This window comes from Lolium perenne, chromosome 3 (assembly GCF_019359855.2).
Source record: "Lolium perenne isolate Kyuss_39 chromosome 3, Kyuss_2.0, whole genome shotgun sequence".
In the NCBI taxonomy this organism is placed as follows: Eukaryota; Viridiplantae; Streptophyta; class Magnoliopsida; order Poales; family Poaceae; genus Lolium; species Lolium perenne.
Genome location: NC_067246.2, coordinates 341,654,392 through 341,666,820, shown reverse-complemented (window position 1 = coordinate 341,666,820; position 12,429 = coordinate 341,654,392).

Genomic DNA, 12,429 nt, shown 5'->3' with positions numbered 1-12,429 from the left:
AACCACTACACTCACAACCCGGTTTGTTGCTGCTATGTATAACAGCATAGGCTCCCTTTCTAGAGGTGAAGCCATTATGGGTGCTGTGGCTAGCATTGTTTTTAGCTCTTTAAACGCTGCGTCTGCCTGAGGGGTCCAGACGAACGTGTCAGATTTTTTCATGAGAGCATAAAGTGGCAGAGCTTTTTCTCCCAATCTGCTTACAAACCGGCTTAGCGATGCCAAGCTTCCGGTAAACTTTTGCACATCTTTTAACTCTCGAGGGATAGCCATTCTTTCTATTGCCCGGATTTTTACCGGATTAACTTCTATGCCCCGGCTTGATACCAGGAAACCGAGCAGCTTGCCGGCAGGGACACCGAAGGTGCATTTTGCCGGATTGAGTTTCATCCGGAACCGTCTTAGGTTATCGAATGTTTGCCGGATGTCATCGATTAAGGTGTTCTTTACCTTGGTTTTTATCACGATGTCATCCACATAGACTTGCACATTTTTTCCAATTTGATCAAACAAGCATTTTTGCATACAGCGCTGGTACGTTGCACCAGCGTTGCGAAAACCAAAAGGCATAGTGACATAGCAATAAGCCCCGTGCGGGGTAATGAACGCAGTTTTTATTTGATCTTCCTTTTTCAAGGGAATTTGATGGAAACCGGAATAGGCATCCAGAAAAGACAACAACTCACACCCAGCAGTTGAATCAATCACTTGATCGATCCGTGGCAAAGGAAAAGGATCTCTTGGGCAAGCCTTGTTCAGGTTGGTGTAGTCGATGCACATGCGCCACACCTTCGGAGCTTTTGCCTCCAGGTTCTCATCTTTCTTCTTTTCAACCATTACCGGATTGGCCAGCCACTCTGTGTGCGTGACCTCCACAATGAATCCGGCAACAAGCAGCTTTGTCACCTCTTCTCCTATGATCTTTCTTCTATCTTCAGCGAACCGGTGTAGTGGTTGCCGCACCGGCTTGGCATCTTTCCGGACGTTTAAAGAGTGCTCAGCCAGCTCCCTCGGAACACCTACCAAATCATCAGTTGACCAGGCAAAGATATTCCGATTCTCACGGAGGAAGCTGACGAGCGCGCTTTCCTATGCTTGATCAAGGCCGGCACCGATACGAACGGTGCGCTCTGGGTAAGCCGGATCCAGCACGATGTCCTTTGTTTCATTTGTTGGCTTGAATGCCGGTGAACCCATGTTTTCACTCATTGCTGCTAAGCTCAATTGTGAGGACTGAGCTGCCAGCAATGTTCTGTCCTGCATTCTTTTCTTTTCCTCCGCGATCACCAGCGATTCCGCTAGGTTCGATCCGGCAGATGCAGTTTCCAGTGAGACCTTATAGTTTCCCACCACAGTCAATGGTCCACGAGGTGCCGGCATCTTCATCTTGAGGTAAGCCGTATGAGTTGTGGCCATGAAGGCTGCCAATGCCGGTCTCCCCAGCAATGCATGGTAGGGACTATCTAGATCCACCACCTCAAACTCAAGGTTTTCCACCCGGCAATTGTCACGTCCTCCAAATGCCACGTCCACCCGAACTTTTCCTATCGGGGCGCAGGACAAGCCCGGAACGATTCCGTGGAACGTTGTGCGCGTTGGCTGAAGCATGTTTTCTGTTATGCCCAGCGTATGCATGGTGTGCTTGTACATGATGCTTATGCTGCTGCCATTGTCTATCAGCACCTTGCTGAACTTCACTCGAGTTTGCGGCCCTTTCATGATTGGGTCCACAACAAGAGCATATCCACCCGGATTCGGCATGATCTTAGGGTGATCCTTAGATGACCAGGTAATTTCCTGATTGGACCACGTCATGTACTTGGGAACTGCCGGCATCACAGCATTGACCTCCATGGAGCGGCGGTGCACACTTTGCCTGTCTGTTGGCTCAGTGACAAAGACAACACATCACAAATGTGGGTCTTCGTAAACATTCCGGCCTAAAGGTGCCGGTGGAGGTGGCTGATTATCTTGTTCCACCCGGTTAACTTGCTGGTACTGCTGCCGGTTTGGCTGCACCGGTAGAGCGTTTGCCCCGGTAAGTGGCGGTGGTGGCGGTAGCTGTTGCTGCTGCCGCGGCATGTCTTGTGGTGGCTGTGCATCTTTTACTGTTCCTTTTTGCATCAAGTACTTGGTCCAGGTACAATCCTTCGTCAGATGGTTTGACGGGTGCGCCGGATTCGGTGTGTGCCACCGTCAAGGTTGATCCATGGCAGCTTCCATGGTGTATTTTGCGGGTTCTTGCCAGTTTCTTTTCTGGACCCAGGGTTTCTTTTCCACCCATTGCTTCTTAGGACCCGCCCATGGCTGCGATCCGGTTTTTTGCCTCTGACTGCCGCTGGCCTCAGAGTTTTCCTGCACAGCAGCAACTTGCTGTGGACCATACCTTCGATCCGGAAAATCTTCCCTTCTTTTGTTGTTCCGGTTATCCCGGTGTTGTTCGTGGCGCAGCTGTTCCGGCTCAGGTTGCACTGCCGGCTGCGTTGGGTCTCCCAACGCATAGCTATCCGCCACACGTATCATCTCTGCCAACGTTGTCGGCATGTTCCGCTGCAACTTTTGCCACAGTGGTGAACCTCTTCTGCATCCACTGCTAAACCAAGCAATGGCTTGTGCCTCGATTACCCCTTCACAGGAGTTCCTTGTAGTGTTCCACCGGGCCAGATAATCCCGGTCTGTTTCGTTCGGGCGCTGCACGCACAGAGCAAGTTGCTGCGGCCTGTTTGGCCTCTGATAGGTGCTGCTGAAATTGCTCACAAAAGCCTCCTCAAAATCCAGCCAGCCATTTATGCTTCCTGCCGGCAAGTTGTTTAGCCAGATTCTTGCCGGTCCAACCAAAAACGATGGTATGATCCTCACGGCCCAACGCCGGTTTCCTCCTCCTGCTACGGTTCCTCCACCGCCTGCAACGTATACCGCGGTCACGTAATCCGCGAGCCAATCTTCCGGCTTCGTGGTGCCATCGTATGTTTTTGTGTCACGGGGCAACATAAAGTTGCGAACTGGTGGTTTTTCTTTCATGATCCTTGGGCCAAAGCACTTTGGACCTGGAGGACCTTCCTCCTCGATCATTTCTGACAAGTACACTCTATCCAGACGGTGCCTCGCATCCCGTTCCGGTAAGTATCTCTCTCCCAGGCGTTCTCCCAATGGGTTCCGGTATGCTGCCGGTCTTGTAGAATCAGCTTCATCATAACATTCCGGCACCGCGGCCCTTGCCTGCCGGTACCTTGGGGGATCCATTTCCTCCTCATCGTACGCTGCCCTTGCAGCTCGATAGTTTTGCCCGGTCTCATATCTACCGGCATGATTGTTTCCGGCATAGCCTCTGGCGTAGCCTCGCTCTGCCCCTTGGCTTTTTCTACCGACATCATGTTGCCCGGCTTGTTGCTTTCCGGCAAGAACCGGATCATACACAGTCATCTGCTGCGCATTCACTTCTTTTTCTCTTCTCCTGTCCGGATGGGGGGACGAAGCCTGCCCATGGGACTTGCTACCGGCATTCTTTGTTGAACACGCGGATTTTGAGGCCGCTGCCTTGTTCAGCTTAGCCAGCTGCTCAGCATTTTGCTGCTCAATAGTTTCCAGCAGCTCTCTAACACGCTCTTGCTGTTTTGCCAAAGCCTCTCCGGAAAGCGACTCGCATAGCTCTACAGCAGCTTTAGCAGCTTTTATAGTTTTATCCGGGCTGCTATACTTAGGCTTTTCTACGATGCTAACAGATGCAGAGGCACTCTTGCCGGTAAGAATCTCTTTGCGCAAATCTTGATCTAGGTTGCGAGCTTTTAGCCGGTTTTCCGGCATCCTGGCAGCATGCGCGCTAACAGAAGCAAAGCCATGGGCAGCGTTATACTCACGTACAGTTAGGTTCAGCTCGCGCTGCGCCCTGACGATGTCCTTGCTGCTCTCGAGCATCTTCTGGCGCTGCGCCTCCAGCTCCGCCTGAGCCGCTGCCGGGTCGATGTTCTGCGCGATGGGGGTGGCGAGGACGTTCATCGCCGCTTGGAGCGGTGTCTCCGGTGGCGCGGATGATGCTCCCGCTGCGCCTGCGCCGCGCTCCAGCGGTGGCTTAGCCGCACGGGTCGAAACCGCGCGACCAGCACCTTCAGCCGCAACCTCCTTTCCTGCACCAGCCACACCGGTCATCATTACCTCGACGCTGCCGGCGGCGCGACCAGCACAGAGCCATCTTGGCGGGTCCGGTGCCACCAGCACCGGTGAGAGGCGCTGGCGCACGGGGATGGTGCCGAAGTAGACGCGGTGGCTGCCGAACTCGATGATGCGGCCGTTCTTGGGGAAGACGCCGCCGTTGGCGAAGCAGCCCGCGTTGTCGTTGATGAAGTCCATGGCGTAGATGCGCTGCACCAACGCGGACACCGTACGCTCGCCGGAGATCTCGAGGACGCCCGCCCGAATGTGAATTCCATCATGCGCCACTTCATGCCCCACGGTGGGCGCCAACTGTCGTCGTGGTGAACGAGCAGATGCCATAGGATGGCTTAGATTGGGGCCGAATGGACGCAAGAGGATTCGGGGGAGGGTTTGCGATTAGATGGGAAGAACTTCCGGATGCTTTCCTCAAGAACACAGCCAGAGACCGGTACACAAGAAGAGAGACAAGAGGAAGAACTCTTTACTAGATCGCTAGCTTCATTGATCACAACATGGTTACAAGTTCTGTCTACACACATTCCATCGTGCCCGCAAGGAGGGCTGCCCCCTCTCCTTATATAGGGGAGAGGGTGGCTTACAGTGCAAGAAACCCTAATGGCATCTTTGACTGGACAAACTACTTTACAGAGTTACTGTACAAAGCTACTTTAATCATAGATGACACCGGGGCCTTCTTTTATCATAGAAGCTGACGTCCTCCGGCTTCTTTCTCCGTCACCTCTCTCTTTGGCGCCAGGGCTCTGAATAAAGTTACTTTGCTTAGCTCATCCTTGTCTTCTTGCTCCGAAGAGAATCTTTGACCAGTCCTGCCGACAGGCTCTCCTTTCCGGTATCTTCTTTACCGGGTTCCGGCATACCCCTTTGGGGATACCGGCCTAGCTTTGCTTTCCCAAATTCCTACCAGGCTTCCGGTAAGAACATTAAACCGGTATCTTGATGGCTCAAACCATCCGGTTTGGCATGCCTTTGGCATACCGGGGGTTATCCCCCCAACAATGGACCAGCGGTGGGACAAGATCTGACTCTACCTTGCCTTCTCCTTGATGTCGTGCCGTTCGCCTTGTCCTAATCTAGTCGATAGGATGGCCGTCGAACACACTGACGAGGCACCGCCATCAAATGCACCAACAGTTTCCACAACTTATCTATCGCGGCCAACCGATGAGGGACGGTCACAATAGAGTATACAAATCACTTTCAGATCTATGTTTTGTTTTTTAAGTTCTAATAATTCAATCTGTGTTATGACCCTCCGGGAACACTGACTTCTGGGTCCCATCGCTACCAAGCCCTAGTCCGAGACAAACACATGGTGTCCCGGCCCCAACTAGGAACACAACTATCACGCATGCAGAGAAACCATGGGCGCTTGGGAAGATTTGGTTTGTCAGCCAGGCCTCACCAAGTCTACGACCATGGAGTCCCTAGATCAGAGCATGCTTCCTAGCCCAGCGACACGCGGCCTAGGGACCCTATCCCGGAAATCTGGCCAGGACGTTGTCCACAGCGACGCCAGCCTGCCGGAAGCCCCCTGAAAAACTAGCATAGCTTCGACCCAGGTTGAGCTCGAACGCAAGCAACGACGAAGGAATGGTGGCAGAGGGTGTAATCCGCAACCACATACCACCACAGATCTGGAAGATCCTGCCTGGCCCCGCCAAGATCATACATGGCCCCTACCCTCAAGCACGCCCGCCAGTGTCGGCCGCTAGAGCCGCTGGGCGGATGCCACCATCGCATCCGCCAACCTCGCTGCCCGCTGATACGTCTCCGACGTATCGATAATTTCTTATGTTCCATGCCACGTTATTGATGTTATCTACATGTTTTATGCACACTTTATGTCATATTCGTGCATTTTCTGGAACTAACCTATTAACAAGATGCCGAAGTGCCGATTCTGTCGTTTTCTGTTTTTGGTTTCAGAAATCCTAGTAAGGAAATATTCTCGGAATTGGACGAAATCAAAGCCCAGGGGCCTATTTTTCCACGAAGCTTCCAGAAGTCCGAAGGAGAGACGAAGAGGGGCCACGAGGGGGCCACACCCTAGGGCGGCGCGGCCCCCCCCCTTGGCCGCGTGGCCCTGTGGTGTGGGGACCCCGTGCCGCCTCTTGACCTGCCCTTCCGCCTACAAATAGCCTCCGTGATGAAACCCCCAGTACCGAGAGCCACGATACGGAAAACCTTCCAGAGACGCCGCCAACGCCGATCCCATCTCGGGGGATCCAGGAGATCGCCTCCGGCACCCTGCCGGAGAGGGGAATCATCTCCCGGAGGACTCTACGCCGCCATGGTCGCCTCCGGTGTGATGTGTGAGTAGTCTACCCCTGGACTATGGGTCCATAGCAGTAGCTAGATGGTTGTCTTCTCCCCATTGTGCTATCATTGTCGGATCTTGTGAGCTGCCTAACATGATCAAGATCATCTATCTGTAATTCTTTATGTTGCGTTTGTTGGGATCCGATGAATAGAGAATACTTGTTATGTTGATTATCAAAGTTATACTTATGTGTTGTTTATGATCTTGCATGCTTTCTGTTACTAGTAGATGCTCTGGCCAAGTAGATGCTTGTAACTCCAAGAGGGAGTACTTATGCTCGATAGTGGGTTCATGCTCGCATTGACACTGGGGACAAAGGATGTAAAGTTCTAAGGTTGTGTTGTGCTGTTGCCACTAGGGATAAAACATTGATGCTATGTCTAAGGATGTAGTTGTTGATTACATTACGCACCATACTTAATGCAATTGTCTGTTGCTTTGCAACTTAATACTGGAGGGGGTTCGGATGATAACCTGAAGGTGGACTTTTTAGGCATAGATGCAGTTGGATGGCGGTCTATGTACTTTGTCGTAATGCCCAATTAAATCTCACTATACTCATCATGATATGTATGTGCATTGTCATGCTCTCTTTATTTGTCAATTGCCCAACTGTAATTTGTTCACCCAACATGCTGTTTGTCTTATGGGAGAGACACCTCTAGTGAACTGTGGACCCCGGTCCAATTCTCTTTACTGAAATACAATCTACTGCAATACTTGTTCTACTGTTTTCTGCAAACAATCATCTTCCACACAATACGGTTAATCCTTTGTTACAGCAAGCCGGTGAGATTGACAACCTCACTGTTTCGTTGGGGCAAAGTACTTTGGTTGTGTTGTGCAGGTTCCACGTTGGCGCCGGAATCCCTGGTGTTGCGCCGCACTACATCCCGCCGCCATCAACCTTCAACGTGCTTCTTGGCTCCTCCTGGTTCGATAAACATTGGTTTCTTTCTGAGGGAAAACTTGCTGCTGTGCGCATCATACCTTCCTCTTGGGGTTCCCAACGAACGTGTGAATTACACGCCATCAAGCATATTTTCTGGCGCCGTTGCCGGGTGTCGTTGCCTAATCGACGGTACCCCGGAGGAGGGATCCTCACGAGGGGGAGAAGAAGTAGGGGCCATTGGGCGGAGTGCACACGGGACGGTGGTACGCGAGTTACCCAGCTTCGGAACACCTGCACGATGACAGGGCCTACTGCTGCTTGTCTGGAATTATCTGGGCGCTTTCGCGTTGTTACAATGAGTTGTGGTTGTGCCTCTAGGGCTCCCGGGATCCGGCTTATAAAGGCGCACGGATCTAGGGTTTACATGGAGAGTCCTAGCCGGATTACAGACAGCCTAGCTACGGTACAATATCTTGCCGTGCACGTCACGGATCCGCCTTCCATACACGTCGTACTGGATCCGGGTTCCTCATGGGCCTCCCTGGATCCGGGTCACTCCTAGGTCGGTGCGGATCCGGCCTGCTGATCCTGGGCTGGACTTCTTCCTACATGATCAACAGCAACTGGGCCGCCCGATGGGCCACATGCCTCATCACCGTCTGTGGGCCACCCGGGCTTGCCGGATCTAGGCACTGTCGATGGTACACCCATGAAGTATACCCACAACAGTAGCCCCCAGAGTTCTCCGAGTTTCCCCTGCAATTTCCGCCTTGCTGGTCCATCATGATCTCCGGCAAACGTTGGTAACGCGGAGAAACTTGAAGAGCTCCAACCTTGCATTTTCTTCCTTTTCCAACTTATAGCCGGAAAATGCTCCCATCCCGCGGGACTTCATCCATCGACGTTCCAAAGAACATTTCCGGGTTACTCCCTGCTCGAATCAAAGCCAATCTTATCTTCACAGAGTTACCCGGAGTCTTAAAAGACTCAAACGGCTTCGGAAATCCTTCACCTTTAGGTTATGCTTAACAACGGAAATTCCGTATTTCCCGCGCACAACTTCCTCATTTCCCGCGCTAAATTTTCGCAGACGCAAATCTTCAGCCGGAATTTTCGGAAGTGCATGGTTAAGTTACCTCCACGTCGTTTTACCGCATTTGACCTAAACACGTGTCATCCATCCAACGGCGCGACCGTTCAGTTTCCACCGTTGGATCCGGATCCCGAATCTCCGAGCGCGGCTTATAAATACCCCGCGGCCCGGTAAAAATTCATTCTTTCACCCCCTCTCACCACATCGTCTTCCTCCTCGCGCTGCGCCGCCCGCCAGATCTTGATTCCGGCGAGCTTCGCGCCGGCGAACTTCGCGCGCCGCCGAACCGAGGCTCCCCTCGCACCAAGATTCTCACGTTTGATCGGGAAACTCGCTCCGCCGCCAATTTGTGGTCACGCGGATCAATTTCCTTCAAGTTCGGCGACCTCATCTTCCGCCGGAACTCCGTCGAGCCACCGCGCCATTAGCGGTAAGTACGCCGGACTTGTAGAAGACAACCTAGTGTAGAAGATAGGCTTAGTGATCCGGGTACTCAAACACTTTGTATGGGTGCAGCCGGAAGCATGCCACTCGAATCGTCACTTTGTACTGGTAGCTCTTCGAGTGGCCCGGATCCAAACCAAATAGAGCCCATAAACCCGGATCCCATATCATTCCTGCCACCGTATGTTTCCGACATCAGACTAGCTCAACCTTTTTCCGCATCTTCCAGCACCGCTCCAAGCCGGATCCCTACCCTCCAAGAGCTCCAAGAAGAACTCGAGGGGCAAGCTCGGATGGCAGCGAAGGTGCAGGAGGCGGAAAACAAGAAAGCGTCCAAGGCCCGGATCCGCGAAGGAGAACGGGGTCAATGGTGGCCTTGCGCAACCACCGACGTGGAGCTTAGAGAGCTCCAGAACGAGGGAATGATCTCCTCACACTGGAGTTTCGTTCGTGACTCCGACGCCCCCAAGCCCGAAGCCGGAGAAGTTGTCATGACCAAGGCTTGGGTGGAACGCGGACTTTCACTCCCTTGTTCGGAATTTTTTCTCTCCATCCTCAACACTTACGGGCTCCAGCCCCACAACATTTGCCCAAATTCATACCTTCTCTTGTCCAACTTCGTGACTCTGCGAAGGACATCTTGGGATCCGGCCAGATGTCAAGTTGTGGCAATTCTTTTTCCGAGTGAAGAAAGAAACTAAGGACAAAGCAATGGTGAACTGCGGAAGCATGACGTTCATGCTCCGCCCTAATCGCATGTATCCTCCCCATGATTCACACGAGTCCGTCCGGTACTGGAATGCCGGATGGTTCTACGAGAAGAATGCTTCCGTTCCGGGTGTCCACGAAGGCCTCCCCCAATTTGTGAACGAACCTCCAGAAGAACTTGCAAGCTGGAGCTTCGTGCCTCCACTCGCCCTGACCCCAACTTTGGAGAAAGCCGCGCGGAGAATCTCCTGGCTAGTCCACGACGGACTGACCGGAGCCCAGCTCACGCTTAGCTGGTTCTCCCGGAGAATCCAGCCTCTTCGCTACAACGCGCGCCTGATGTGCGCTTATACCGGGGCAGACGATCTTCTCCGGGTTACCCGCCATGATCTTCCGGCTGATTCTCTGAAGAGAAGGATCAAGACGCTGGTGAAGATTCCGAGGGGCCAACAGGTCCCGGAACTTTTCAAGGATATCTACACGAACGATCAATGTCCTCCGGTAAGCTTCGTTCTTTCCGCTACTTCAAACTTCACAAGTTTTTTGATGTTTAACTCTAACTTTTGTTCATTTTCCTTCCAGCTCAATACATTGGCGGAGGACAACTTCCGCACCATCATTCGCGTCCCCGTCACCAGCGACACGGCGGAGGAGGCTCCGGAAGATGATGAGGAGGAAGAGGACCAAGCACCCCGCAAGGCGGCCCCTCGACCTACAAAGCGTCCCCGCGCCAAGGCTTCCGGCTCTGAAGCCGGAGCTATCGGCGAGGCCTCCGCCAAGAAGCCAAAGACGACGAAACCACCTCCGCTTGACTCACGGAAAGCGGAGCGAGCGCGTCTACGGATGCTCTCGACGGCTGGCCAGGGCACACGCCCCATCATTCCCGGCGCCCCGTAAGTTTCCGAGCATGATGCGATTTCAACTTAGCGAAACTATTTCTTGTCTAAACCCTTTCACTCGTTTGCAGGAATCCGAAAACCGCTGCCACGCGGACCACCAGCCAGGAGCCCATCACGAAGTACATGAAGAAATCTCCGGCTGTTGGTCCCTCTACTCCAGTTCCACCCAGCGCTTCCCACCCAACTCCTCAACCATCGCCTCCTCAGGCTGACCCATCTCCCCCGCCTGCCGAAAACACTCCACCGGAAATAATTCCGGTTAGCAGCGGGCATGCGGAGGAAGAAGATCCCAAGGCCAAAGGCCCTGCCCAAGAAGAGGCGGAAACACAAGGCCAAGGAGATGCGGAAGTCACTTCCGAGAAGGCTGGAGAAGGCGCTGGCGACATAGTCGTTTTTCCGAAGAACTTCGGAGATCCGGCGGACACCACTTCCACCCCCAAGGCGTATGCCACCAAGTTTTTTAACAAGCTGACTGAGGCGGAGAAGTGGGAGCTTGAACAAGACCTGCTCAACGCCATGATGAACAACGCCTGGGGGAAGCCGGATTCCAGGACATCGGAAATCCAGGACTTCAAGAAAAACATTGGCCAGTTCTGCGATCAACTTATCTGCAAGCAAAAGGTACTCCCCAGTAGCCCCCAAGCATGTAGGCGGAAACTCCAAAAGTAGTTAGCGCTTAAATGCTTAGAAAGAGATTACTTCCGGGAAAGTTTTTTAGAATGGACCAGTAGCCCCCAAGCATTATGGCGGAAAAGTTCCGGCAATGATGCTTTAAAGGAAACCACTGCGACAGGCGGAATTTTAACTCCTGCGCTGTTTAAATTTTCCAGGAACAGCAGGCGCTGCACTACGAGCTGCACAAGAACATTGCCTTGCAGCGCCGCGTTACTCTGAGTCAGGCGGAAAATATCCGGACCTTGAAGGATGAGAATGCGGAACTGGCTAAACAACTGGCGGACGCCCAAGGTTGGTTTCCGCCTTCTTCGTTATTAACCAAATTTCGACTTCAAATTTGCTGTTAACGTATATTATTATAGGCGCATCCTCCTCCCTTGCAACAGCTTCGACTGAACTTGAGAACCTGCGCTCCTCGTACCAAGAATTGGAGACGAAGCTAAAGGAGGCGGAACTTAAGAGGGAGCAGGCCGAAAAGCAGCTGGCGGAGAAAAACTCCGAGCATATCAGGGAGAAGGGCGAGCTGGAGCTGAAAAAGAATGCTGACAGCGAGACAATCAGGAGGCAGCAAAAGGAGCTCAACGGACTCCGGAAATTCATGGAGACAGCGGAGCAGCACTGGGACTTGCTCAATGAGAACATCTTGGGTATGATATCGGAACCTTGTCAAGATATTTGCTCCGATTCTTTTTTACTTTGCGCTCAAATTGCATGCCTATATCCTGATTATCTTTTTATGTAGAGCCGCTTGGGTACCCGGAACAGCGCCGGAATTTGTTCCCACGAGACGATCTTCTGCAACTCGCGGGTGATGACTGCAAGGATCTCATCTCCGCCTCCCGCAAAATATGCCATAATTTGAACATCAAAAGGAGCCGCACTTGTGACGTGCGCAAGCTTATTGGTAAGATGGACGTTCTGCCGGAGCTGGTGATTGATCTACAAGCATCTTCAGCCCGAGGCGCAGCTGCAATGGCCTTGACCATGTGCCTAGCACATACTCCGGGTCTTGATCTTGATGAAGTGACCACGGGCGTTCCTCCGGATGCGGACGTCGGCGAGCTGCTGGATGCAGTGAGCGGCTACGACACCCGCATCGCGCGCAGGATCCGGCACGAGGAATTCTACGACAAGGTCGTCCTCGCCGACGAGGCCTTAGAAGCGGAACTTTTGAAGGATCTCGACGCCCAGGCGCGACCTGCGGAATCCGGAGCCGAGTTTACCT